The sequence below is a fragment of the Pseudophryne corroboree genome, chromosome 1 (assembly GCF_028390025.1).
Source record: "Pseudophryne corroboree isolate aPseCor3 chromosome 1, aPseCor3.hap2, whole genome shotgun sequence".
NCBI lineage: Eukaryota > Metazoa > Chordata > Amphibia > Anura > Myobatrachidae > Pseudophryne > Pseudophryne corroboree.
Window position 1 is genome coordinate 338,465,252 of NC_086444.1, and position 27,707 is coordinate 338,492,958.

Consider the following 27,707-nt stretch of genomic DNA (forward strand, 5'->3'; position numbering starts at 1 on the left):
GTATTATTTAGTATTACTGAGTATATTGTGGTGTGAACTGTAGTAAATTGTATATTCCTGTTCTTCTTGTATGCCAAATTCTTCTTTTTGTAATTTCTAACCAAAGTCCCTTAATCAACCATTCATCCCAAATCCAGAGTTCCTTGCAGATTAATAAGAAGACTTTTTGTTGGAATTTCTGGCTCACTATTGATTCATATCAATCTATCCTACCTCTCTGAGCATGGTACTATGAGACAAGGTATGGAGGAACAACATTTCAGAGGTAAGGTCCATCACATAGCCACCCAACACTTGTTTCCTCTCTCAACCACTTAGACATATCCTGCGAACTCCAAGGTTGTAACACATTTCTCACTCTAAACTTTTATATGACAGCAATCTACAAGTACAAGGAAATAATTTCAGAAAGTCTGTTCAGGGTCAGAGGCTGTCAGTCATCTATTATTGCATATATCAAGCTATTTTCCAATGGCTTGATATTTTCAGTATTCTGCAGCTGCTCTGGTGCTCTGAGTCTGCCTGGTTGGGGTCTCAGCAGCACTACTATAGGGCAAGTTGGAAGATGGAAAGGTGAATTCTGCACTGCTATGGGAAGGATGGTGTTGCTGCCAAACTGCTGTACTGTCGGCTGGGGGTATAAGCATAGACAAACATACTGTGCTGAAGGAGACCTGAATTGGTGTGGAGGGGCACTAACCTCATTCTGCAGACTCCCTGAAAATAGCAGTGTAGCATCTTTTAATACATGTGTAAATTAAGGTGTGTGGACAAACCCCCTTAAATGTTTGTATTGATATTAAAGGTTGTGACTGTATTTCTTTTGACCCATTACCAAATTCATCCATTCATAGTTTGTTTTACTCACAGGAGCATTATTCCTAATACATCTTTGGATATCAGTGTGGCCTGTGTATAGTGCTAAGTGTGTACCAAGTGAATGATGAGTAATCAGTGTATAGTGATCATTGTGCTCCAGGAGTGTGATATCAGACCTGTATGTATCAGGTGGGTGATATCAGTGTGACCTCTTCATAGAGGTCAGTGAGTACTGAAACTAGGGGTTAGGACTGACAGGGCTTGTGCCCCGGATGAGAGCACCAGAGCAGGATTAAATAAAATATCCTGCTGACTCTATTCTCTACTTCAGGCTCTGCCCGTTCCTTCTCTTCACTGAGTCCCCAAAACTCTGTCTCCTACACCCTATCTCTAGCCTTCTCCTCACTGTCTCTACCCCACTTATTCCTATACCCTATGTTCTCCTATTCTAGTCTCTGCACCCTTATTTTCGTATCTGCCTTCTATCTCTATCCTCCACGTAAATGTGGAAGAGTTCTGATGGTATATGTGGAGATGGTCTGATAGCATGTGTGGGGGTATCATGAAGTATCTGGGGCTCTCATTTCAAGTGTGGGCGGAGAACCCATTGCATGTGGAGGAGGTTTGATGGTTTGATGTAATGACATGTGGGTATGATTGATGTGAGGAGCATGTGGGTTTGATGGCTATTTGAGGATGCTGATGGCATGTGGGTAAATGTAAGAGCCATGTAAGAAGCATGTGGGGAAGCTTGAGGAACATCATGCCCCATTACAACTTTTTTTTGTCTTCCATGTTCAACAGTTCCCTCTACAGTAGATGCTGTAGCAGTGTGAGTGAATGGGACTGATTCTCAGCCTGAGACAGCTGTGTCCATATCTGTGACTTTTGCCGGTCACATGCCTTCAGCGTTATGCAAATGCCACTACAAAGCCCTTCCCTGGTATACATCCATGCACATAAATGTGCAAGGACTAAAACGCCTATAGACGTTGAAATTCTGATTGATGAGTCTTTGGGTACACCACTGTTTGTACTATCGAATCTTGCACCAGCCATGTGGCAGGTGCAGGTTCTCTGTCCGAGTATGGCCTCCTATATGAGTGGCTGTGCATCTCTGTGTGCATCATTTTCACCAACACACCCATGACATTCCTGTAACATGCTCCATAAGATGGACTATCTCCATGCGTGGACTAACACGCATCCGTGTCAATGCCCAGGAACACCCACTACATTTCCAATACACTTATCCCTGTGTGCACCCAAATTTAAAACTACACCTCTGTCCAGAAACAATCAGGATGCATGCGTGGCGCGCCACTGATGCATGCACAGTAGCAAAACAAGGCTCCACTGTGTCTGACATCAGAAGTGCGTTCAGTTTAGATTCAGCTCTTACTGTATATCTCCAGAATTCACTGAGATTCACTACAACATACAGTAAGTTACTTATTAAAAGGTATTCCACGCAGGAGCTGCGCTGGCTGGGAGTTACTCTTCAAGTACAAGAGCATCGCCGCTGTGCGATGCTTTTGTACTTGTGAGGGGGGGAGAGTCGGCCTGACATGCGGGGCGGACTAGCCCTGTGCTGGGCATCCCCCCCCCGCATGTCAGTGTAAGTGATCGTAGCTGTGCCAAATTTAGCACAGCTACGATCAGGTCGGATTGACCCCCATAGTCCAATAGTCTATTGCCATCTAAAGTTGAGGTTTTCATTTTTGTCAGATTTACCTCCAGATTGCAAATAAAATGGAGTTTGGCAGAAAAACCCAAACTTAGTACATCTGTCCGATGGTGAAAGAAGATGTGCTCCTGCACCGTCTACTATACTGCCACTTCAGGTATATACCTTCCTTAATGTAAATGTTTTAATTAATCTTTTTACGAATTGCTTAATAAGTCTCAATATTTTTGTGTTTGAAAATCTATATTTAATTAATCAAAATTAGTCTATAATGTGCCTACCAGTATAAACAGTGTGCTTTGAAGATACAACATGTATCCCATTGAAAGAATTGGCTAATGCCTGGTTTACATTTTTTCAGAGTCATTTAATACATTTTATCTTCCAAAATTAAATTTGGTTTTAGCATATTGGGTTCCTAAATGTGCACAAACATACCTTCACCAAAAATACCAGATTTGAAATGCTAATTAAAACACTTCTCCCTCTTAAAAGGTACATTTATACATTATGAGCTAGATGCATCATCACTTGGAGAGTGATAAAATGGAGAGAGAAAAGATGCCAGCCAATCAGCTCCTAACTGTCATTTCACAGGCCCTCTTTGAAAAATGTCAGTTAGGAGCTGGTTGGATGGCAGTTTATCACTTTCCATTTTATCACTCTTCAAGCAATGATGCATCTAGCCCTATGGATGTTTGTCATTGTGCTTTATTTGAGATACAGATCTCCAAGTCTGCCCTTTTGTAAATAAATATATTTTTAATTTAGTTACTATAGTGAACATTTGCTCCTTTAAGCGTCTTAGTAAATAATTTTTACTTTTGCTTTGTCTTTGACCAACATGTATCTCAAAATGTTTTGGTAAATAATTCTGTATCGTTGTTTACAGCAATATTCTACACAAAGACGTTACCTCACATGAATTTTTAATAAAAACAAAGAACTTCTGAAGAGCAACTAGAAATGGTGCAATAAGTGATATTTATTGAATTTTTTTTCTTGTTTAATAAACGGAAACGTAATTTTTTAAGAAAAAAGGCAAAAGCCTTTGGGCGGAATAATATTAAATATGTTCTCTGTATTTTTAACCCATATAATGCCAAATGAACAAATGACAAACTTCTTGTTTATACACCATATCAAAATATTATTATTTAAAATTTCATTGTAGATGCAAGTGAAAACCCTAAAGAAAAATTCAATTACAAGGTGATTAAAAGAAGCCTACACTTGATGAAAAGGAGACTGAAAGGTAATACACTATGTGGAAACATTTCTTCACAAACTTGGTGTGATGCAGCAGATCTGGAGACTTAATATTAATTAAATAAAAATGCACTATAAAAGTATGCTGGGCATGATTCAAAGGTGAATGCAGATCATGTGCTGCTGCGTTTTCTCGTGGATTCTGAAGTGTGAAAACATGCAAATGCCTGTTTAAGCATTGCCCTTGTGCACTACCGTAAGACGGATCTAGCAAATGATGCAATGTCCACTTTGCACATCTGAACAATGCTCAAATGCGCTGGTGGATCCGATATCGTAACCATCCACGCACCATTAGTCACAACATCTACTCCTCAGGTGGAGCAGAGTCTCCCTTGTAACGTTCTTAAGATTTGACCAATGTGGTTGCAGTTTAAATTCTTTAAATACATTAATAGCAAGAGATTAAAGAAGGAGAGTATAGGCCCTTTAAAAGAGAAGTTGGGAGTCTTAAGCAAAAATGATAATGACATAGCGGACACACTAAATGAGTTTTTTTCAACAGTATTCACTAGAGAGGACCCATTTCAGGGACTGACACACAATCTCAATAATGAGAATTTCCCACTGATAGGAACTTATTTAAGCGAGGAAGTAGTCTGTGACCGATTAAAACATTTAAAGATTAATAAATCACCAGGGCCCGATGGTATTCATCCAAGGGTTCTAATGGAGCTTCACTCTGAACTGGCAAAACCGCTATCTTTGATCTTTAAGGATTCAGTTATATCAGGTATGGTTCCCAAAGACTGGCGTATAGCAGAAGCAGTGCCTATATTCAAAAAGGGAAGTAAAGCTGAACCAGGTAATTATAGACCAGTTAGTCTTACATCTATAGTGGGGAAAGTATTGGAAGGTATTCTAAGAGATAGTATTCAGAAGTTCCTTGAAGTCAATAAGGTCATTAAAAGGAATCAACATGGGTTTATGAATATACTGTACCACACATGAGACTTATCTACAAGCTACAAGAATCAGGGCTAGGAAGCACAATATGCACTTGGGTCAAAAACTGGTTAGATAACAGGGAGCAGCGCGTTGTGGTTAATGGATCTTTTTCAACTTGGACTGAAGTGCTAAGTGGTGTGCCGCAAGGCTCAGTATTAGGACCGCTATTGTTCAATATTTTCATTAACGACCTAACAGAAGGTCTAGAGAGCATGGTGTCAATTTTTGCAGATGATACCAAATTGTGTAAGGCTATAAATACAGAGGAGGATGCTGAGTCTCTTCAGAATGACTTAGTTAAATTAGAAGCATGGGCAGCCAAATGGAGAATGCGCTTCAACACAGACAAGTGTAAGGTAATGCACTGTGGTAACAAGAACAAAAATTACACCTACCTACTAAATGGGGTAAAATTAGGAGATTCTGTACTGGAAAAGGGCTTAGGTGTCCTCACAGATAGCAAGCTAAGCAGTAGTACCCAAAGTAGGACTGCAGCAAAGAAGGCTAATAAGATATTAGCATGCATAAAACGGGGTATTGATGCTAGGGACGAGAGTATTATACTCCCGTTATATAAATCACTAGTGAGGCCACACCTTGAATACTGTGTACAATTCTGGGCACCGTACTACAAAAAGGATATCCTGGAGCTTGAAAAGGTACAGAGGAGGGCGACCAAACTAATTAAGGGCATGGAGACGATGGAATACAAGGAAAGGCTTGAAAGACTAGGCATGTTTACATTGGAAAAGCGGAGACTTAGAGGGGATATGATCAACATCTCCAAATATATAAGGGGACAATACACAGAGCTTGCGCGGGACCTGTTTTTGGTTAGATCAACACAGAGGACTCGTGGACACTCGCTCAGGTTAGAGGAGAGGAGATTCCGCACAATACGGCGTAAAGGCTTTTTCACGGTAAGGACAATACGTCTTTGGAATTCCCTGCCCGAGGGAGTTGTAATGGCGGAATCTGTCAACACCTTTAAGAATGGGTTAGATAAATTCCTAATGGATAAGGATATCCAGGGGTATGGTGCATAGTCATGCATTATAGTTACTATAAATAGGGATAAAATGCAACGGCTGACAGCAGCATCAGTCAGAAATTTTAGTCAAATCATCATGCATAGGCGACCACAAATAGGTTGAACTCGATGGACAATTGTCTTTTTCAACCTCAGATACTATGTTACTATGTTTTTAAAACAGATCGCAGCCGCATGTGGAAACACCCCCATGACACGCCCATAACACCTCCTCCTTTTGTGAAGACTTTAGGTCACCTCCCAGTTTCCACCCTGAACCGCTAATGGGTCACTGAAGCCATCTCAAGTAATAGCGGTGTTATACTGTACACAAATGCGGTGTTATACACTGTCGCATGCCTTGGTTCGTGTGTACACTTTCACTCCATCATTTCCACCCATTCAAAAAAATAATAATAAAAAAAGTAAAATACACTTAAATAGACCATGAAGTTTCTTTTTTACTGCCAGGTATTATGGGTTTGTGCTAGTGATGAGCGGGTTAGGTTCCTCGGGATCCAAACCCCCCCGAACTTCACCCATTTTACAAGGTTCCGAGGCAGACTCGGATCTTCCCGCCTTGCTCGGTTAACCCGAGTGTGCCCGAACGTCATCATCCCGCTGTTGGATTCTCGCGAGATTCGTATTCTATATAAGGAGCCGCGCGTCGCCTCCATTTTCACTCGTGCTTTGGAGATGATAGCGAGAGGACGTGGCTGCGTTCTCTCAGTTTCTGTGTTCAGTGTGTTGCAAATATCTGTGCTCAGTGTGCTGCAAATATACTGTATGTGCTCAGTGTGCTTGCAAATATCTGTGCTCAGTGTGCTGAAAATATCTACGTTCTCTGCCTGAAAAACGCTCCATATCTGTGCTGCATTGTAGTATATAGTAGGAGGACAGTGCAGAATTTTGCTGTGACCTCCAGTATATATATAGCAGTACGGTGCAGTAGTCCATTGCTCTACCTCTGTGTCGTCAAGTATACTATGCATCCATACCTGTGCTGCATTTTAGTTGTGCGCAATATATAGTAGAAGGACAGTGCAGAATTTTGCTGACCACCAGTATATATATAGCAGTATGGTACAGTAGTCTACTGCTCTACCTCTGTGTCGTCAAGTATACTATGCATCCATACCTGTGCTGCATTTTAGTTGTGCGCAGTATATAGTAGGAGGACAGTGCAGAATTTTGCTGACCACCAGTATATATATAGCAGTAAGGTACAGTAGTCTACTGCTCTACCTCTGTGTCGTCAAGTATACTATGCATTCATACCTGTGCTGCATTTTAGTTGTGCGCAGTATATAGTAGGAGGACAGTGCAGAATTTTGCTGACCACCAGTATATATATAGCAGTACGGTACAGTAGTCCACTGCTCTACCTCTGTGTAGTTAAGTATACTATGCATCCATACCTGTGCTGTATTTTAGTTGTGCGCAGTGTATAGTAGGAGGACAGTGCAGAATTTTGCTGACCACCAGTATATATATAGCAGTATGGTACAGTAGTCCACTGCTCTACCTCTGTGTCGTCAAGTATACTATGCATCCATACCTGTGCGGCATTTTAGTTGTGCGCAGTATATAGTAGGGGGACAGTGCAGAATTTTGCTGACCACCAATATATATATAGCAGTACGGTACAGTAGTCCACTGCTCTACCTCTGTGTCGTCAAGTATACTACGCATCCATACCTGTGCTGCATTTTAGTTGTGCGCAGTATATAGTAGGAGGACAGTGCAGAATTTTGCTGACCACCAGTATATATATAGCAGTACGGTACAGTAGTCCACTGCTCTACCTCTGTGTAGTTAAGTTTACTATGCATCCATACCTGTGCTGTATTTTAGTTGTGCACAGTATATAGTAGGAGGACAGTGCAGAATGTTGCTGACCACCAGTATATATATAGCAGTATGGTACAGTAGTCCACTGCTCTACCTCTGTGTCATCAAGTATACTATGCATCCATACCTGTGCTGCATTTTAATTGTGCGCAGTATATAGTAGGAGGACAGTGCAGAATTTTGCTGACCACCAGTATATATATAGCAGTATGGTACAGTAGTCCACTGCTCTACCTCTGTGTCGTTAAGTATACTATGCATCCATACCTGTGCTGCATTTTAGTTGTGCGCAGTATATAGTAGGACAGTGCAGAATTTTGCTGACCACCAGTATATATATATAGCAGTACGGCACAGTAGTCCACTGCTCTACCTCTGTGTCGTCAAGTATACTATGCATCCATACCTGTGCGGCATTTTAGTTGTGCGCAGTATATAGTAGGAGGACAGTGCAGAATTTTGCTGACCACCAGTATATATATATAGCAGTACGGTACAGTAGTCCACTGCTCTACCTCTGTGTCATCAAGTACACTATGCATCCATACCTGTGCTGCATTTTAGTTGTGCGCAGTATATAGTAGGAGGACAGTGCAGAATTTTGCTGACCACCAGTATATATATAGCAGTGCGGTACAGTAGTCCACTGCTCTACCTCTGTGTTGTCAAATATACTATGCATCCATACCTGTGCTGCATTTTAGTTGTGCGCAGTATATAGTAGGAAGACAGTGCAGAATTTTGCTGACCACCAGTATATATATAGCAGTAAGGTACAGTAGTCCACTGCTCTACCTCTGTGTCGTCAAGTATACTACAAAAGTTCAGCAAAATGACCAAAAAATCTAAATAAAAAGCGTCTGATGAGAAGCGTAAACTTGCCAATATGCCATTTAAGACACGGAGTGGCAAGGAACGGCTGAGGCCCTGGCCTATGTTCATGGCTAGTGGTTCAGATTCACATGAGGATGGAGGGATATTTGCACCCTGGCATCAAGAGTAAGTGCGATGTCCATTTCTGCCAGAAGAGGCTCCTCTGTTATCATGCTGTTAACTGGGTTCAGATCACAAGTTGTACAGTGTGATTGGTGTGGCTGGTATGAGTCTTACCCGGGATTCAAAATCTTTCCTTATTGTGTACGCTCGTCCGGGCACAGTATCCTAACTGAGGCTTGGAGGAGGGTCATAGGGGGAGGAGCCAGTGCACACCACCTAAAGCACTCATCCTCTCGCTAGAAAACTGCAGTGCCACTCCTATATGGGCCAGGTGTTTTTGTCGGGTGTGGTTCGTTTTATCGACAGTATCTAGGTCGACAATGTTTAGGTCGACCACTATAGGTCGACAGTCACTAGGTCGACATGGATGGAAGGTCGACAGGGTTTCTAGGTCGACATGTGCTAGGTCGACAGGTCTAAAGGTCGACATGAGGATTTTTTTTTTTTGTATCGTTTTCTTCGTAAAGTGACCGGGATCCCAAATTAGTGCACCGCGTCCCCTTGCATGGCTCGCTTCACTCGCCATGCTTCGGGCATGGTGCCTTCGCTCCGCTACCGCTTCGCTCGGCACACTTTCCCGTTCCAATAGTAGTCCACGTGTCCACGTGGATCGTTAAGTATGAACCCCCCCCCAAAAAAAAAAATGTGAAAAACTCATGTCGACCTTTAGACCTGTCGACCTAGCACATGTCGACCTAGAAACCCTGTCGACCTTCCATCCATGTCGACCTAGTGACTGTCGACCTATAGTGGTCGACCTAAACATTGTCGACCTAGACACTGTCGATCTTCAGACCGGATCCCGTTTTTGTCGGCCACTTGGGTCGCTTAGCTTAGCCATCCAGCGACCTTGGTGCACCTCTTTTTTTCTTTGCATCATGTGTTGTTTGGGGACTATTTTTAAATCTGCCATCCTGTCTGACACTGCAGTGCCACTCCTAGATGGGCCAGGTGTTTGTGTCGGCCACTTGGGTCGCTTAGCTTAATCACACAGCTACCTCATTGCACCTCTTTTTTTCTTTGCATCATGTGCTGTTTGGGGACTATTTTTTAAATCTGCCATCCTGTCTGACACTGCAATGCCACTCCTAGATGGGCCAGGTGTTTGTGTTGGGGCCACTTGTGTCGCTTAGCTTAGCCATCCAGCGACCTTGGTGCACCTCTTTTTTTCTTTGCATCATGTGCTGTTTGGGGATTTTTTTTTTAAATCTGCCATCCTGTCTGACACTGTAGTGCCACTCCTAGATGGGCCAGGTGTTTGTGTCGGCCACTTGGATCGCTTAGCTTAGCCATCCAGCGACCATGGTGCACCTCTTTTTTTCTTTGCATCATGTGCTGTTTGGGGACTATTTTTTAAATCTGCCATCCTGTCTGACACTGCAGTGCCACTCCTAGATGGGCCAGGTGTTTGTGTCGGTCTCTTGGGTCGCTTAGCTTAGCAATCCAGCGACCTTGGTGCACCTCTTTTTTTCTTTGCATCATGTGCTGTTTGGGGACTATTTTTTAAATCTGCCATCCTGTCTGACACTGCAGTGCCACTCCTAGATGGGCCAGGTGTTTGTGTCGGCCATTTGGGTCGCTTAGCTTAGCCATCCAGCGACCTTGGTGCACCTCTTTTTTTCTTTGCATCATGTGCTGTTTGGGGACTATTTTTTATATATGCCATCCTGTCTGACACTGCAGTGCCACTCCTAGATGGGCCAGGTGTTTGTGTCTGCCACTTGGGTCGCTTAGCTTAGTCACACAGCTACCTCATTGCACCTCTTTTTTTCTTTGCATCATGTGCTGTTAGGGGACTATTTTTTAAATCTGCCATCCTGTCTGACACTGCAGTGCCACTCCTATATGGGCCAGGTGTTTGTGTCGGCCACTTGGGTCGCTTAGCTTAGCCATCCAGCAACCACGGTGCAAATTTTAGGACTAAAAATAATATTGTGAGGTGTGAGGTGTTCAGAATAGACTGTAAATGAGTGGAAATTATGGTTATTGAAGTTCATAATACTATGGGATCAAAATGACCCCCAAATTCTATGATTTAAGCTGTTTTTGAGGTTTTTTTTGTAAAAAAACACCCAAATCCATAACACACCCGAATCCGACAAAAAAATTTCAGGGAGGTTTTGCCAAAATGCATCCGAATCCAAAACACGGCCGCGGATCCGAATCCAAAACCAAAACACAAAACCTGAAAAATTTCCGGTGCACATCACTAGTTTGTGCTACATATGCCTAGTGATGAAAATGTAAAAAAAATTGAGAAAATTTAAGATACATGATGTTAAATGTACTTTTTGTTAACAAGGCTCATACAAATAATTTCTCTTTTTGCTGTTAGCTTACCCAGTGCTGAGTGACTCAGCTCTGTTCTTGTTCCAGAATCTTAAACAGAACACCCTGTTCCATATTACAAATGCCATGAATGCCGGAGAAATAATTAGGGAAATATTCTGAGTGCAGAGACAAATCAAGTGCTCATATGGCGCTATGCCATCTACTGATATCACTTGTCTGATCGTTTCATTCACACTGTCCTTACCATGGCATACCCCTGCACCTTTCCTCTGTACCAATCTACTAAAAATAAAACATCAACAAAATTTCAACTCAAAAGAGAGTTCCATAAACTATTGGGATGTAGTCATAATGTTGATATTTACAATGTCGTCATTCGTAATGGCAGCACCACAATGTTGACAGTTATGTAAACATTACTGTAATGTTGAATTTGAACATGTCAGAACTGTCAGAATGTTGACATGTTCACAATGTGGACATGTGAAATATAGACAGTTTGCATGGACCAGCAGCAGACGGCTAGCGTTAGGCTGCCGGTGGGTCAGTTAGGGTTAGGCACTAGGGGGAGTGTTAGGGTTAGGCTATGGGAGAGGAGATAAGGGTTAGACACTTGGCGGGGTTTTAAGGTTAGGCTACGGGAGGGGAGGCATAGGCATTTCTATAATGGGTGCAATGTGTGTGCTGCACAAGGGCCCCTTGGTCTAGGGGGTCCCACACCACACACACTGCTCCCATACATTATACTTACCCCCCTGGTGTCCTGGTGTCCCGCAGCCAGTGACAGTCCTGCAGTGATGACTCAAATCACTTGGAAAATGGGCTCTGTGGCCATTTCTGAGTGATTTGCGCATGCGCCATGGAGCTGTTCCCGGGAACAAGGTGCGGGCACCATGTTCCTGGAGACCTGTGCATGCATAATAGACTCTGTCATCATGCCAGAGTCTACTACTTTCTGCTGGAAAGCAGAGGGCCTGCAACGGAGGCTGCATGTGGGTCCCCTCTTCTCGTAAAAAGCCCCTGAGTGGAGGTAATGGTTAGGAACTTGGGGGAGTGTTAGGGTTAGGCTGCGGGAGGGGAGGCAGTGCCGTAACTAGGCATTTTAGCGCTGTGTGCAAAAAACGGTATTGGCGCCCCCCACCACCTTATGCAAAACATGGGCAGTGCGCGCCTTAGGCGCGCGCAAAAAAATCAGGGGCGTGGCTTCATGGGGAAAGGGTGTGGCCACAAAACAATACCAATTCATACTATGGTGCACAGTAGTCTCCATTATTCAAAGTACACCGCACAGTAGCGCCACTACACCAGGTAGAGCCCCTTTTACACATTACGGCAGACAGTCCTCCTTTTTACACATTACGGCAGACAGCGTCCCCTTTTTGCACATTACGACAGACAGCGTCGATAGAGAGAGACAGACAGACACTTACCATCTCTCCCCGCTGTCCTCTGTGACACTGGCTGGTGCTGCTGTGCTGTGCTGGGGCGGGCTGCGGCTGGGCAATGGAGTTGAGCGGCGCTGGCGGCTGGAGCATGCTTGCGGGTCCTCCCTTTTTACACATTACGGCAGACAGCGTCCCCCTTTTTACACATTACGGCAGACGGTGTCCCCTTCTTACACATTACGGCAGACAGCGTGCCCTTTTTACACACACATACAAATACATATATATATATATATACACACACACACATATATATATATATATATCCACACACACACATATATATATATATATATATATATATATATAATCCGAGAGTCTAATATTCAACTTGAATTGGTAACAGAAGAACAAAAAATAGTACAGCCTGTCTACCGCTTTGATGAGAAAGACAGGCTGTACTGACACATGCACAGGACAGAGAAAGCCTGCACACTTTCGTCTGTCTGTCATCCCAACACAATCTCAGGACAGGTATCCCCTCCCCCCCATTCTTCCCTGCAGTCACGTAGCTGCAGGCTGCTAAACTTACTACTGGACAACTGGTCCATTACTCGGTAGCCACGCTGGCGCTGCCACAGCCCATTGCTGCCCTGCGTAGCCAAGAGCTGCCAGATTATCAGTGGGAGGCAGGGAGCACCGTACTGCAGCTCGGGAGGGGGGGGGGGGGCGGTGCGCGGGCGGCCGGCGGTAATATGCAGTAGGAGAGGAGAGGCGGCGAGTGGGATCGCGGAAAGCTCGGGTGCTATTGCGGGAGGAGAGATTTGCAGAGGGGGGGGGGAGTGACTGACATGCTCCTCATCTCTTAAGGAAGAGGAGGAGCACAGCAACAGCTACAGGAATTATGAAGGCAGCATTCATCGGCAGCATGCTGTGCCGCCTAGTGGCACCGGCCCTGGAGCTGTACGGAGCTCTGATGCTCCGTACAGTGTTAAACAGGGCCGTGACTGTGCGCTCCCCAGGGCTCTGCGCTGTGTGCGAGGCACCTCTCGCACACACCTAGTTACGGCCCTGGTCTGACTATTCTCCCTCAATGGTGCTGCAGCCGGGATGTGGGGTGTGGGTGGGCGGCAGGAGCCTGCAGGGTGACTACGGCCAAGCCCTTAGGCTACAGCGCCCGGCTTGCCCGAGCCTAGAATCGTTCCTGGACGTGACCATTCCTCCCCAATTTGGTTGCATCCCGTCACTACCCAGCACATCTCTGCTCTTGAAAGCCCTGTATCTGGGGGCATTCACTGGACAGTGTCTATAAATGATAACATATCAATATAAGTTTATAAATCAAACTACGTACTCTCTATGAGAATTTAAGAAAATATCACAATTTACATATAGCCTCCCTGCACATGACACAGCCCTTCTAGTCATGCCATGCTGTGACGTGACTTTGTAACGCTGAGTGTATTTACGTGCAACTTTTTCCATTAAAGTGCAAAATGATGCGAATAGAACTCACAATCAGCTTATACTGATTAAAATGATATGCAGCACCTATATTCTGTGTCTGAACATGGTTGTATCTGCATATGAAATGGTACATTTCAGTGTTTCCCTAAAAAACATTGTAACATACAGTATCATTTTGTACTTTGTGCGTGCAGTGTCTAGAGGGGGCACCCATTTTTTTAATACTTACTCCTCCGGAGTCCCGCGCTGGCGTCAGCAGTGCTGTGGAATCACCGTGGTGCAGCAGCCATTTTCAGTGTTAGGCCCATGCACAGCGGAGTCTGAGCCCTCTGCTGCTTAGACTTTCCAGCGCTGCTGATTGCAGAGAGGAGGGGGACCGAACAGAGGAGGAAGCACATGGGCCTCCTCCTCTTTTAAAGCCCCACTATTGGTTACAGATGTAGATGTGCAGAGAATATAGGCATGCCGCATATCATTTTAATCAGCAGAGTCTGCTTGTGTGTTTTATTTGCACAGTGATATACAATAAAATGCACTTTCATCAGAAATGAGGCCCAACACTAATGCACAGGACCTGTCAGCTCAATCACTCCAGATATCTCCCGCTACATGGCGTATTGAGGCAAGATGTACAGTATGAGGACACCTCTGTATCCAGCAGTACCCAATATCCAACAGCAGTAGCATAACCTGAACTTTGTGGCCCCATAGCAACATTTTGAAGAGTCTCCTGTTGTGATGCTTCTAGAGACAGCTTTCTACAGCAGTTATTAATTTTATGCCCCATAATAGTGCCCTAGTTAATTTTCTGAACCATAGAAGTGCCTTGGTTAATGTTATACCCCATAGTAGTGCCCTAGTTTATTTTATGAACCATAGTCGAGCCCTGGTTAATGTTATACCCAGTGCATGGCAAATGCATGCTTTTTTATACAATTTTTTTTTAAATATTTTAATTACTAAATTCTTTTACATATAAAAGGATCTAAAAGTACAAGTTTTAATGCAAACCATGAAGGGTGCAAATTTATAAAATTACAAAATCAACAAAGCTTTTTTTAAAAGTTTACCTGTAACTTGTTATTTACCCTACAAACTGGTGAAATTAAACTAAAATTTGAACCAGTTAAAATGTTAACATACAGTACCTAGGTGCCCATTTATCAATAATCACATCTGTAATGCAATTTGGGCATGATATTAGCACCCCAAATCGCATAGCAGGATGTGATTATACCACCTGGATGTATAAATGAGAAAAAATCAGGGACAGGGGCTCAAGAAGGAGCCTGTACCTGCAATTTGGTCGGAGTGAACAGACCACTTCAGCAGTCTCTTCACTCCTATTTTGGGACTCCTGTGCATGCGTGGTCTGCTGACCATGCATGTATGGCAGACATTGCCTGGGAGGGTTCCGGTGACTTTTGTGAAGTGTAGCTCATAGGCTACAGTAGCACAAAGCCATCATTGAATTCCCCATAGAAAGACAGCATTGAAATCCCCATAGAAACCTATGAAGACTGAGGCTGCTTTCGGAACTCCAGGTCCCTCCTTTATACTGTACATTGGGGTATTTCTAAATATTTGCGGATTTCACCAAAAACTGATGTTTTCGGGGATATCCCTCATATATTTCATAAAAATAGTCCCCTTACTATGCTACAAAAAACAAAATTACATTCTTTGAATATTTGACTACTTGTTTTGTTACAATTCTGTGATTTTCGCTGTTTTTATTATTTTTAAAAAAAAATACAGATCCAAAACCCACAAGGGGTGGTTGGGGAAAACCAATAAAGATCCAGAACACAAAGTAGATACAGATCAAAAACCAAAACCCAAAACCCAAGATTTGGGCGGGTGCACATCTCTAGTAATTATCCTTACACCAATAAGACTTATACTTTAGGAACAGTGGTGTCACTACCGGGGTGATGGGGGTGTGGTTTGCACCCAGATGTCACCCTTAGAGGGGGTGACACCAAAATTCTGGCTCCTCTGCAGTGACAGGAGCTAGGGCTGCAGTGTGACATTCTCCTGAAACACTTGGGTCCTGTCACAAAGGAGGAGCCTACAGTGGAGGCAGACTGTCTCCGAGGCAGCTCAGCATATCCTTGGATGCTGATCATACCCCTGAAGAGACAAAAATCAGGATTTCCTACAAGGCCACACTCCTTTATGTTAGACTACACCTGCTTTTCTGTCATGCACATTTTTGGCATGTGGGGGGATATGAAGTGTACACTAGGTGTAACCACATCTGGTAACGCCTCTGTTTAGGATTAAGGGTTTCCTAAGCAAGCCCTGGTGGATGATATATAAGTGTGGATGCTTGGTTAGAGGCACCTTTTGTGGAATAGTCTAAAATATTTAACGTTACCCATAATACAATTATACTATAGAGACTTGATATCAGTGAGATAGAGTTACATTTGTTTTATGTATTGAAGTTCTGTTTATTTCTACTATAATTATAATTTTTTTTTAATATGGTGCCACAAGCCTTTTGCAGAGTACTGCAAAGTCCATAAGAAAAGGAAAACAGTACAAAACATTGCTTTGGGATACAAGCTATATAAAAACAGTAACATGTATAATTATACTGTACTATACACAGTAGTGCTAAATCCATGGGTATGGTGCAATTGTGGACAGCGGGGGGGGGGGGATGTTAATATAAGTGAGGAAAATTTACATATGGAAGAAGGCTCTGCTCAGAATAGCTTACACTCTATCTTTAGTTTTACATTTAAAAATATACATTTGGAACAAGTTCTGAGCTTTCTATTGTGTGTAATAAATGTTGTTTTGTTTTGTTTTTAAATCTTACCACTTCTTTATTTATATAATTCATGAAAGTTTGCCCTCACCTCCTCCTATTCGTTTCATGCTCCTCCACTTCCCCTTATGTAGTTCTTTCTTCCACTCTTTTCTGTGGGCTGCATGGGCTGGGCCCAGACTTGACAACATGGCAATCGCTGGAATCATATTTTCTGCTCTTTACTGGATAATAAAGCTTCAAGATGTCTTAGCCTAATTGCCCTGTTACATACCACCCAATTTACCTACGGGAGGAGAGGACTCATGTCAGGGGAGATGGAACAGTACAGAACAGAAGAGCATCATGGGCTGGGGCATTACACCCTGGATAATGAAGCCTGCAGCACCACCTTCCCTATGGCCCTAAGTGGGGTTCATGACATGATTGTCATCACCAAGTGGAAGGTCTTCTTCAGTACATACTGAATGGCATAGTAGGGATGGCCATAGGTGGGCTATCCATCGAGGGTCACCATTTATGGTACCATTGATGGATAACCTTGTTGGTGTGAAACCCTCTGTAAGGGAACTATTGATGGTTTCACACACTGACGGTGACCCCTGCTTTAGTGTTCAATGAGTGGGTCTTTGCAGTTGTTGTGGGCTGGAGTTAGGCTCCGTGTACCAACACCTCTAAGAAAAAAAAACATTTCGGTAGCTCTGTTGATGGCGGTAAACCATCACCAATGGTCATAGACCAATGATGATTTCAAATGGTCGATGGCCATCCTTAGTGATGAAGCAACTCAGACAGCAATACCTATGGAACTAAGAGCCTCATTCAACATGGATTGAAATTGTAAATTATTGATATCGATAGTAGCATGGAGCGCATTCGTGAGTGACCATGTTTGAAAACGAATGCAAGAAAATACAATGCACAAATGCTTAAAACGCACAATTGCAAAAGAGGCATTTCGGTGTGTGGCTGAATTTCCATAGTGAAAATGGGCTGCCATGTGGGTGTACGGTGGTCTGATAAGGGCATGCATATATTAGCAACTTCATACTTTCCAAGGAGAGCAGTCAATTGCAATCCTTTCTCTGAGTAGCTGTGGGGCTGCACAGGCTATTCTCTATAGTTCCAGAATTCCTACTATGTTGATAAAAGACTGCACACTCAGTTATACAGGTAAGCTAACTTTCTAATCAATTAGCAATTTGTAATGTACAGTATATGTGCACAGAAATGGACTTGTGAGTTTGTGTTTATCAAGTACTGTATTAAGGTTACAAATGTTTTAGAAAAATATACCATTTGATGTTGCTACAATTGTAAAGTGTTAACAAATACCTTTTAAAACACTCATCTGCTTAATTGCCTTTCCATAGCCAGTAATTTACTTTAGATTTTTTAAACCATGCTATAACAATAAAATATATATCAAATAGATATTTGCAAGTTCATATACTTCATTAATCTCAAAGTCCAAATTATTGAATCATATATGAAATTACTTTACTATATTTATTTTTCTATATACAATGTTCATTTTAACCCATTCTGTTCAAAATATACTGCATGTATAGTGTGATCTAGAGATGTGCGACGGGCACTTTTTGTGTTTTGGTTTTGGATCCAGATCCCCGCTCACGTTTCTGATCTGGATTGGTTTTGCCAAAACCATCCATTCAGATTTTGGTTTAGGTTTTGGATCTCGATGATTTTTTAAAAAAACATAAAAACAGCTAAAATCGCAGAATTTGGGAGAAATTTTGATCCAACGGTATTATTAACCTCAATAATATTAATTTCCACTCATTTCCAATCTATTCTGAACACCTCACACCTCACAATATTGTTTTTAGGCCAAAAGGTTGCACCGAGGTACAGTAGCTGGATGACTAAGCTTAGCGACACAAGTGTGCGGCACAAACACCTGGCCCATCTAGGAGTGGTACTGCAGTATCAGACAGGATGGCACTTTTAAAAACTAGGCCCCAAACAGCACATGATGCAAAGAAAGAGGTGCACCAAGGTTGCTGGATGACTAAGCTAAGCAACACAAGTGAGCGGCACAAACTCCTGGCCCATTTAGGAATGGCACTGCAGTGGCAGACAGGATGGCATTTTTAAAAACTAGTCCCCAAACAGCACATGATGCAAAGTAAAAAAGAGGTGCACCGAGGTTGCTGGATGACTAAGCTAAGTGACACAAGTGTGCGGCATAAACACCTGGCCCATCTAGGAATGGCACTGCAGTGTCAGACAGGATGGCACTTCAAAAACTAGGCCCCAAACAGCACATACTTGACAATGTACTTCACTTTAATTTAATTGACACTTGACAATGACTTCTGATGAATGCGCTGCAGGTGATGTATAAGGGAGGATGTTCCAAGGTGGTTAAAGTCCTTACCCGTACGTATTATGGATTGACAAAGGAAACAGATGGCTTGACACCTGTTGTCCGGATTTGTGGAGAAATAATTCCACACTGAAGAGGTGGCTTTTTCGGTATTTTGCCCAGGCATGACAATGGGCTTTTTCATCTCATGGCCAACAACTGTCTCCGCTGGTGACTTATTCAAACAAACCACAATATCATCAGAATCCTCAGTGTCAACTTCCTCCGCAGCGCCAGCTACACCAGTATCCACATCCTGGTGTACTTCAACAGTGACATCTTCAATTTGAATATGAGAAACTGGACTGTGGGTGCTCTTTCCAGCACTTGCAGAGGGCGTGCAAATGGTGGAAGGAGCCACCTCTTCACGTCTAGTGTTGGGAAGGTCAGGCATCGCAACCGCTGGCGTCGACACACTTGGACTCTCCATGGGGATTTGTGATACCATCTTAAAACACACAGTTCTTTGCTGTGCTTTTGCCAGCTTAACTCTTTTCAGTTTTCTAGTGGGAGGACGAGCGCTTCCATCGTCATGTGAAGCTGAACAACTAGTCGTGAACATAGGCCAGGGCCTTAGCCATTCCTTGCCACTCCATGTTGTAAATGGCATATCGACACGTTTACGTTTATCATCAGACAATTTAAATTATTTTTTTTGGGTCATTGTAATGAACTTTGGCTTTTTGGATTTTACATGCCCTCTGCTATGACACTGGGCATTGGCCTTGGCAGACGATGTTGATGGCATTTCATTGTCTATGTCATCATGACTAGTGGCAGCAGCTTCAGCACTAGGAGAAAGTGGATCTTGATCTTTCACTATTTTATTCTTCAAATTTTTGTTCTCCATTATTTTTCTGGAGTTATATAACAATATGCAGCACAGGGGAGCGTACCCCTACACCACACAGGGCAAACCTTGTAAAAATGATTTGGATTAAATATTAAAAACCCCTTTATTTAGAGTAAATAATATACAGCACAGGACAGCACCACTGGACTTATACGGCAGTACCCCTGGACATATACGGCAGTACCCCTGGACGTAAACGGCAACAACACTGGACTGTACTTAAACAGCAGTACCTCTGGACTTATAAGGCAGTACCCCTGGACTTATATGGCAGTACCCCTAAACTTATACAGAGGTTACCCTGGACTTATACGGCAGCACTACTGGACTGGACTTATATGGCAGTACCCCATGACTTAAACGGCATTACTCCTGGACTTATATGGCAGCACCACTGGACTTGACTTATATGGCAGCACCACTGGACTGGACTTATACGGCAGTACCACTGGTCTTATATGGCAGTACCCCTGGACATATGCGGCAGCACCACTGGACAAGACTTATATGACTGTTCCCCATGACTTATACGGCAACGCCACTGGACTTATACGGCAGTGCCCCTGAACTTAAACGGAGGTTAACCTGGACTTATACGGCAGCATCTCTGGACTGGACCTATATGGCAGTACCCCAGAACTAATATGGCAGTACCCCTGGACTTATACGGTAGTACCGCTGGTCTTATATGGCAGCACCAATGGAGTGGAATTATGCGGCAGCACCACTGGACTGGGCTTATACGGCAGTACCACTGGACTTATACGGCAGTATCCCATGACTTATATGGCAGCACCACTGAACTGGACTTATACAACAGTACCCCTGGACATATATGGCAGCACCACTGGACTGGAGTTATATGGCAGCACCACTGGACTGGACTTATACGGCAGTACCCCATGACTTATACGGCAGTACTCCTGGACTTATATGGCAGAACCACTGGACTAGACTTATATGGCAGCACCACTGAACTGGACTTATACGGAAGTACCACTGGTCTTATACAGCAGTACCCCTGGACTTATGCGGCAGCACCACTGGACAGGACTTATATGACTGTACCCCATGACTTATATGGCAGTACCCCTGGACTTATACGGCAAAACCACTGGACTTATAAGACAGTACCCCTGGACTTATACGGAAGTGCCCATGACTTAAACGGAGGTAAACCTGGACTTATAAGGCAGTACCCCAGGACTAATATAGTAGTACCCCTGGACTTATACGGCAGTACCCCTGGACTTATATGGCAGCACCAATGAAATGGAATTATGCAGCAGCACCACAGGACTGGACTTATATGGCAGTACCACTGGACTTATACAGCTGTACTCCTGGACATATATGGCAGCACCACTGAACTGGAATTATACGACAGTACCCCTGGACATACATTGCAGCACCACTGGAGTGGAGTTATATGGCAGCACCACTGGGCTGGACTTATACGGCAGTACCCCATGACTTATATGGCAGTACTCCTGGACTTATATGGCAGAACCACTGGACTAGACTTATATGGCAGCACTACTAAACTGGACTTATACAGCAGTACCACTGGTCTTATATGGCAGTACGCCTGGACTTACGCGGCAGCACCACTGGACTGGACTTATATGACTGTACCCCATGACTTATATGGCAGTACCCCATGACTTATACAGCAACACCACTGGACTTATAAGACAGTACCACTGGACTTATATGGAAGTGCCCATGAACTTAAACTGAGGTAAAACTGGACTTATATGGCAGCACCACTGGACTGGACCTATAAGGCAGTACCCCAGGACTAATATGGCAGTACCCCTGGACTTATACGGCAGTACCGCTGGACTTATATGGCAGCACCAATGAAGTGGAATTATGCAGCAGCACCACTGGACTGGGCTTATACGGTAGTACCACTGGACTTATACGGCTATACTCCTGGGCATATACAGCAGCACCACTGAACTGGACTTATACGGCAGCACCACTGGACTGGACTTATACGGCAGTACCCCATGACTTATACGGCAGTACTCCTGGACTTATATGGCAGTACCACTGGACTGGACTTATATGGCAGCACCACTGGACTGAACTTATATGGCAGTACCACTGTTCTTATATGGCAGTACCTCTGGACTTATGCGGAAACACAACTGGACTTATAAGACAGTACCACTGGACTTATATGGAAGTGCCCATGGACTTAAACTGAGGTAAACCTGGACTTATATGGCAGCACCACTGGGCTGGACCTATATGGCAGTACCCCAGGACTAATATGGCAGTACCCCTGGACTTATACGGCAGTACCGCTGGACTTATATGGCAGCACCAATGAAGTGGAATTATGCAGCAGCACCACTGGACTGGGCTTATACGGTAGTACCACTGGACTTATACGGCTGTACTCCTGGGCATATACAGCAGCACCACTGAACTGGACTTATACGGCAGCACCACTGGACTGGACTTATACGGCAGTACCCCTGGACTTATACGTCAGTACTCCTGGACTTATATGGCAGTACCACTGGACTGGACTTATATGGCAGCACCACTGGACTGAACTTATATGGCAGTACCACTGTTCTTATATGGCAGTACCTCTGGACTTATGCGGCAGCACCACTGGACTGGACTTATATGTCTGTACCCTATGACTTATACGGCAGTACCCCTGGACTTATACGGCAACACCACTGGACTTATAAGGCAGTACCCCTGGACTTATACGGCAGTGCCCATGGACTTAAATGGAGGAAAACCTGGACTTATATGGCAGCACCACTGGACTGGACCTATACGGCAGTACCCCATGACTAATATGGCAGTACCCCTGGACTTATATGGCAGCACTAATGGAGTGGAATTATGTAGCATCACCACTGGGCTGGACTTATACGGCAGTACCACTGGACTTATATGGCAGTACCCCTGGACATATATGGCAGCACTACTGGACTGGACTTATACGGCAGCACCACTGGACTGGACTTATACGGCAGTACCCCTGGACTCATATGGCAGTACCCCTGGACTTACATGGCAGCACCACTAGTCTGGACTTATATGGCAGCACCACTGGACTGGACTTATATGGCAGTACCCCTTGACTTATATGGCAGCATCACTGGACAGGATTTATATGGCAGTACCACTGGACTTATATGGCAGCACTACTGGAGATGACTTATATGGCAGCACCACAGGACTGGATTTATACAGCACCACCACTGGACTGGACTTATATGGCAGTACTACTGGAGATGACTTATATGGCAGCACCACAGGACTGGATTTATACAGCACCACCACTGGACTGGACTTATATGGCAGTACCCCTGGACTTATATGGCAGCATCACTAGACAGGACTTATATGGCAGTACCACTGGACTTATATGGCAACACTACTGGAGATGACTTATATGGCAGCACCACAGGACTGGATTTATACAGCACCACCACTGGACTGGACTTATATGGCAGTACCCCTGGACTTATACGACAGCACCACTGGACTTATATGGCATCACCACTGGAATGGACTTATACTGAGGTACCCCTGGACTTATATGACAGTACTGCTGGGTTTATTTGGCAGTAACACTGGACTTATATGGCAGTACCACTGTACTTGTGCGGCAGTACCCCTGAACTTATGCGGCAGTACCGCTGGACTTATACGACAGCACCACTGGACTGTTCTTATATGGCAGCACCACTTGACTGGACTTATACGGCAGTACCCCATGACTTATACCGCGGTACCCCTGGACTTAAATGGCAGTACTGCTGGACTGATACAGCAGTACCCCTGGTCTTATACGGCCGTACTGCTGGACGTATACGGCAGCACCACTGGACGGGACCTATATGACAGCACCACTGGCTAGACTTATACGGCAGTATCCCTGTACTTATAAAGCAGTACCCCTGAACTTATACGGCAGCACCACTGGACTGGAGGTATACGGCACCACCACTGGACTGGACTTATATGGCAGTACCCCTGGACTTATACGACAGCACCACTGGACTTATATGGCATCACCACTGGAATGGACTTATACTGAGGTACCCCTGGACTTATATGACAGTACTGCTGGATTTATTTGGCAGTAACACTGGACTTATATGGCAGTACCACTGTACTTGTGCGGCAGTACCCCTGAACTTATGCGGCAGTACCGCTGGACTTATACGGCAGCACCACTGGACTGTTCTTATATGGCAGCACCACTTGACTGGACTTATACGGCAGTACCCCATGACTTATACCGCGGTACCCCTGGACTTAAATGGCAGTACTGCTGGACTGATACAGCAGTACCCCTGGTCTTATACGGCCGTACTGCTGGACATATACGGCAGCACCACTGGATGGGACCTATATGACAGCACCACTGACTAGACTTATATGGCAGTATCCCTGTACTTATAAAGCAGTACCCCTGAACTTATATGGCAGCACCACTGGACTGGAGGTATACGGCACCACCACTGGACTGGACTTATACAGCAGTACCCCTGGACTTATACAGCAGTACCGCTGGACTTATACAGCAGTACCGCTGGACTTATATGGCAGTACCCTTGGACTTATACAACAGTACCGCTGGACTTATACTGCAGTACCGCTGGACTTATACGGCAGCACCACTGGACTGAACTTATATGGCAGCACCACTGGATTGGACTTATACGGCAGTACCATTGGACTTATATGGCAATACCCCAGGACTTATACAGCAGTACCCCAGGACTTTTACGACAGTACTGCTGGACATATATGGCAGTACCCATGGACTTATACAGCAGTACCCCATGACTTATACAGCAGTACTGCTGGTCTTATACAGCAGTACTCCTGGTCTTATACAGCAGTACTGCTGGACTTATATGGCAGCACCACTGGACTGGACTAATACGGCAGTATCCCTGGACTTATAAAGCGGTACCCCAGGACTTATACTGCAGTACAGCTGGATTCTACAGCAGAACCACTGGACTTATACGGCAGCACCACTGGACTGGATTTATACATTAGTACCCCTGGACTTATAAGGCAGCACCACTGGACTGGACTCATATGACAGTATCACTGGACTTATAAGGCAGTACCCCTGGACTTATACAGCAGCAGCACTGGTCTGAACTTAAACAACAGTACCCCAGAACTTATACGGCAGTACCCCTGGACTTATATGGCAGCACCACTGGACTGGACTTATACCGCAGCACCACTGGACTGGACTTATACGGCAGTACCCCTGGACTTATATGGCAGTACCCCTGGACTTACACGGCAGCACCACTGGGCTGGACTTATACGGCAACACCACTGGACTGGACTTATATGCAGCACCACTAGACTGGACTTATATGGCAGTACCCCTGGACTTATACAGCAGTATCCCTGGATTTATACGGAAGCACCACTGGAGTGGACTTATACGGCAGCTCCACTACACTGGACTTATATGGAAGTACCCCTTGACTTATATGGCAGCACCACTGGAGTGGACTTATATGGCAGCACCACAGGACTGGATTTATACAGAAGTACTCCTGTACTTATATGGCAGCACCACTGGACTTATATGGCAGCACCACTGGTCTGGACTTATATTGCAGTACCCCTGGACTTATACAGTTGTGCTCATATGTTTACATACCCTAGCAGAATTTGTGATTTTCTGGCCATTTGTCAGAGAATATGAATGATAACTCACAAACTTTTCTTTCACTCATGGTTAGTGGTTGGGTGAAGCCATTTATTGTCAAACAACTGTGTTTACTCTTTTTAAATCATAATGACAACAGAAACTACCCAAATGACCCTGATCAAAAGTTTACATACCCCATTTCTTAATACCGTGTATTGCTCCCTTTAACATCAATGACAGCTTGAAGTCTTTTGTGGTAGTTGTGGATGAGGCTCTTTATTTTCTCAGATGGTAAAGCTGCCCATTCTTCTTGGCAAAAAGCCTCCAGTTCCTGTAAATTCTTGGGCTGTCTTGCATGAACTGCACATTTGAGATCTCCCCAGAGTGGCTCAATGATATTGAGGTCAGGAGACTGAGATGGCCACTCCAGAACCTTCACTTTATTCTGCTGTAGCCAATGACAGGTCGACTTGGCCATGTGTTTTTTATCATTGTCATGTTGGAACGTCCAAGTATGTCCCATGCGCAGCTTCCGGGCTGATGAGTGCAAATTTTCCTCCAGTATTTTCTGATAACATGCTGCATTCATCTTGCCATCAATTTTGACCAAGTTTCCAGTGCCTTTGTAGCTGACACATCCCCAAAACATCAGCGATCCACCTCTGTGTTTCACAGTAGGAATGGTGTACCTTTCATCATATGCCTTGCAGACTCCTCTCCAAATGTAACGTTTATGGTTGTGGCCAAAAAGTTAAATTTTGGTCTCATCACTCCAAATGACTTTGTTCCAGAAGTTTTGAGGCTTGTCTCTGTGCTGTTTGGAGTATTTTAAGTGGGATGCTTTAGGGCACTTGCGTAGTAATGGCTTTCTTCTGGCGACTCGACCATGCAGCCCATTTTTCTTCAAATGTCTCCTTATTGTGCATCTTGAAACAACCACACCACTTTTTTTCAGAGAGTCCTGTATTTCAGCTGAAGTTACTTGTGGATTTTTCTTTGCATCCCGAACAATTTTCCTGGCAGTTGTGGCTGAAATTTTTGTTGGTCTACCTGACCGTGATTTGGTTTCCACAGAATCCCTCATTTTCCACTTCTTAATTAGAGTTTGAACACTGCTGATTGGCATTCTCAATTGCTTGGATATCTTTGTATATCCCTTTCCTGTTTTACACAGTTCAATTACCTTTTCCCGCAGATCCTTTGACAATTCTTTTGCTTTCCCCATGACTCAGAATCCAGACACGTCAGTGCAGAACTGGATGAAAGATGCAAGGGTCTTTTAGGAGTCCAGGAACTCATTGACCTTTTATACACACACTGATTACAAGCAAACAGATCACAGGTGAGGATGGTTACCTTTAGTAGCCATTCAAACCCGTTTGTGTCAACTTGTGTGCATGTTATCAGGCCAAAATCTCCAGGGTATGTAAACTTTTGATCAGGGTCATCTGGTTTGTTTCTGTTGTCATTATGATTTAAAAAGAGTAAACACAGTTGTTTGACAATAAATGGCATCACCCAACCACTAACCATGAGTGAAAGAAAAGTTTGTGAGTTATCATGCATATTCTCTGACAAATGGCCAGAAAATCACAAATTCTGCTAGGGTATGTAAACGTATGAGCACAACTGTATAATATATATATATATATATATATATATATATATATATATATTGAAACAGCATAGATATACATGATCATTCACATTAATACAAATTAACAACTACAATTTTTTAACCCAAAATTTTTTTTCTTTGGCCCTGAATCAGACGTGGAAGCAATAAAAAATATATATTTAAGAATGTTACTTAAACAAACCATGTAGCAGTGCAAGGGGAGTCAATTCATTTCTAAATGTTATGTGCAGGGTCAAGTGTGGCTGTTTTATCATGTAGGCCACAAATTCTGCATTTTATTTGTTTTTATAACATAAAAACTGCAATTGTAGAAATCATTGTAAACATACCCCATCCAAATGTAACTTTTTCTGCACATTATATCAGACCCATCTGCAGTGCAACATGGTTTTACCCAGTTGCTTACTTTTTTATTTTGCTTAGAAAAGGGTAGTGGATAAGTGGACTAGCCTCATGCCAGAGGTGGTTCAAGCTAAGACAGTGGAACAATTTAAACACGCTTGCGATAGGCATAACAATGGGGGTCATTCCGAGTTGTTTGGTCGTTATTTTTTTTTCGCAACGGAGCGATTAGTCGCGAATGCGCATGCGCAATGTCCGCAGTGCGACTACGCCAAGTAAATTTGCTATGC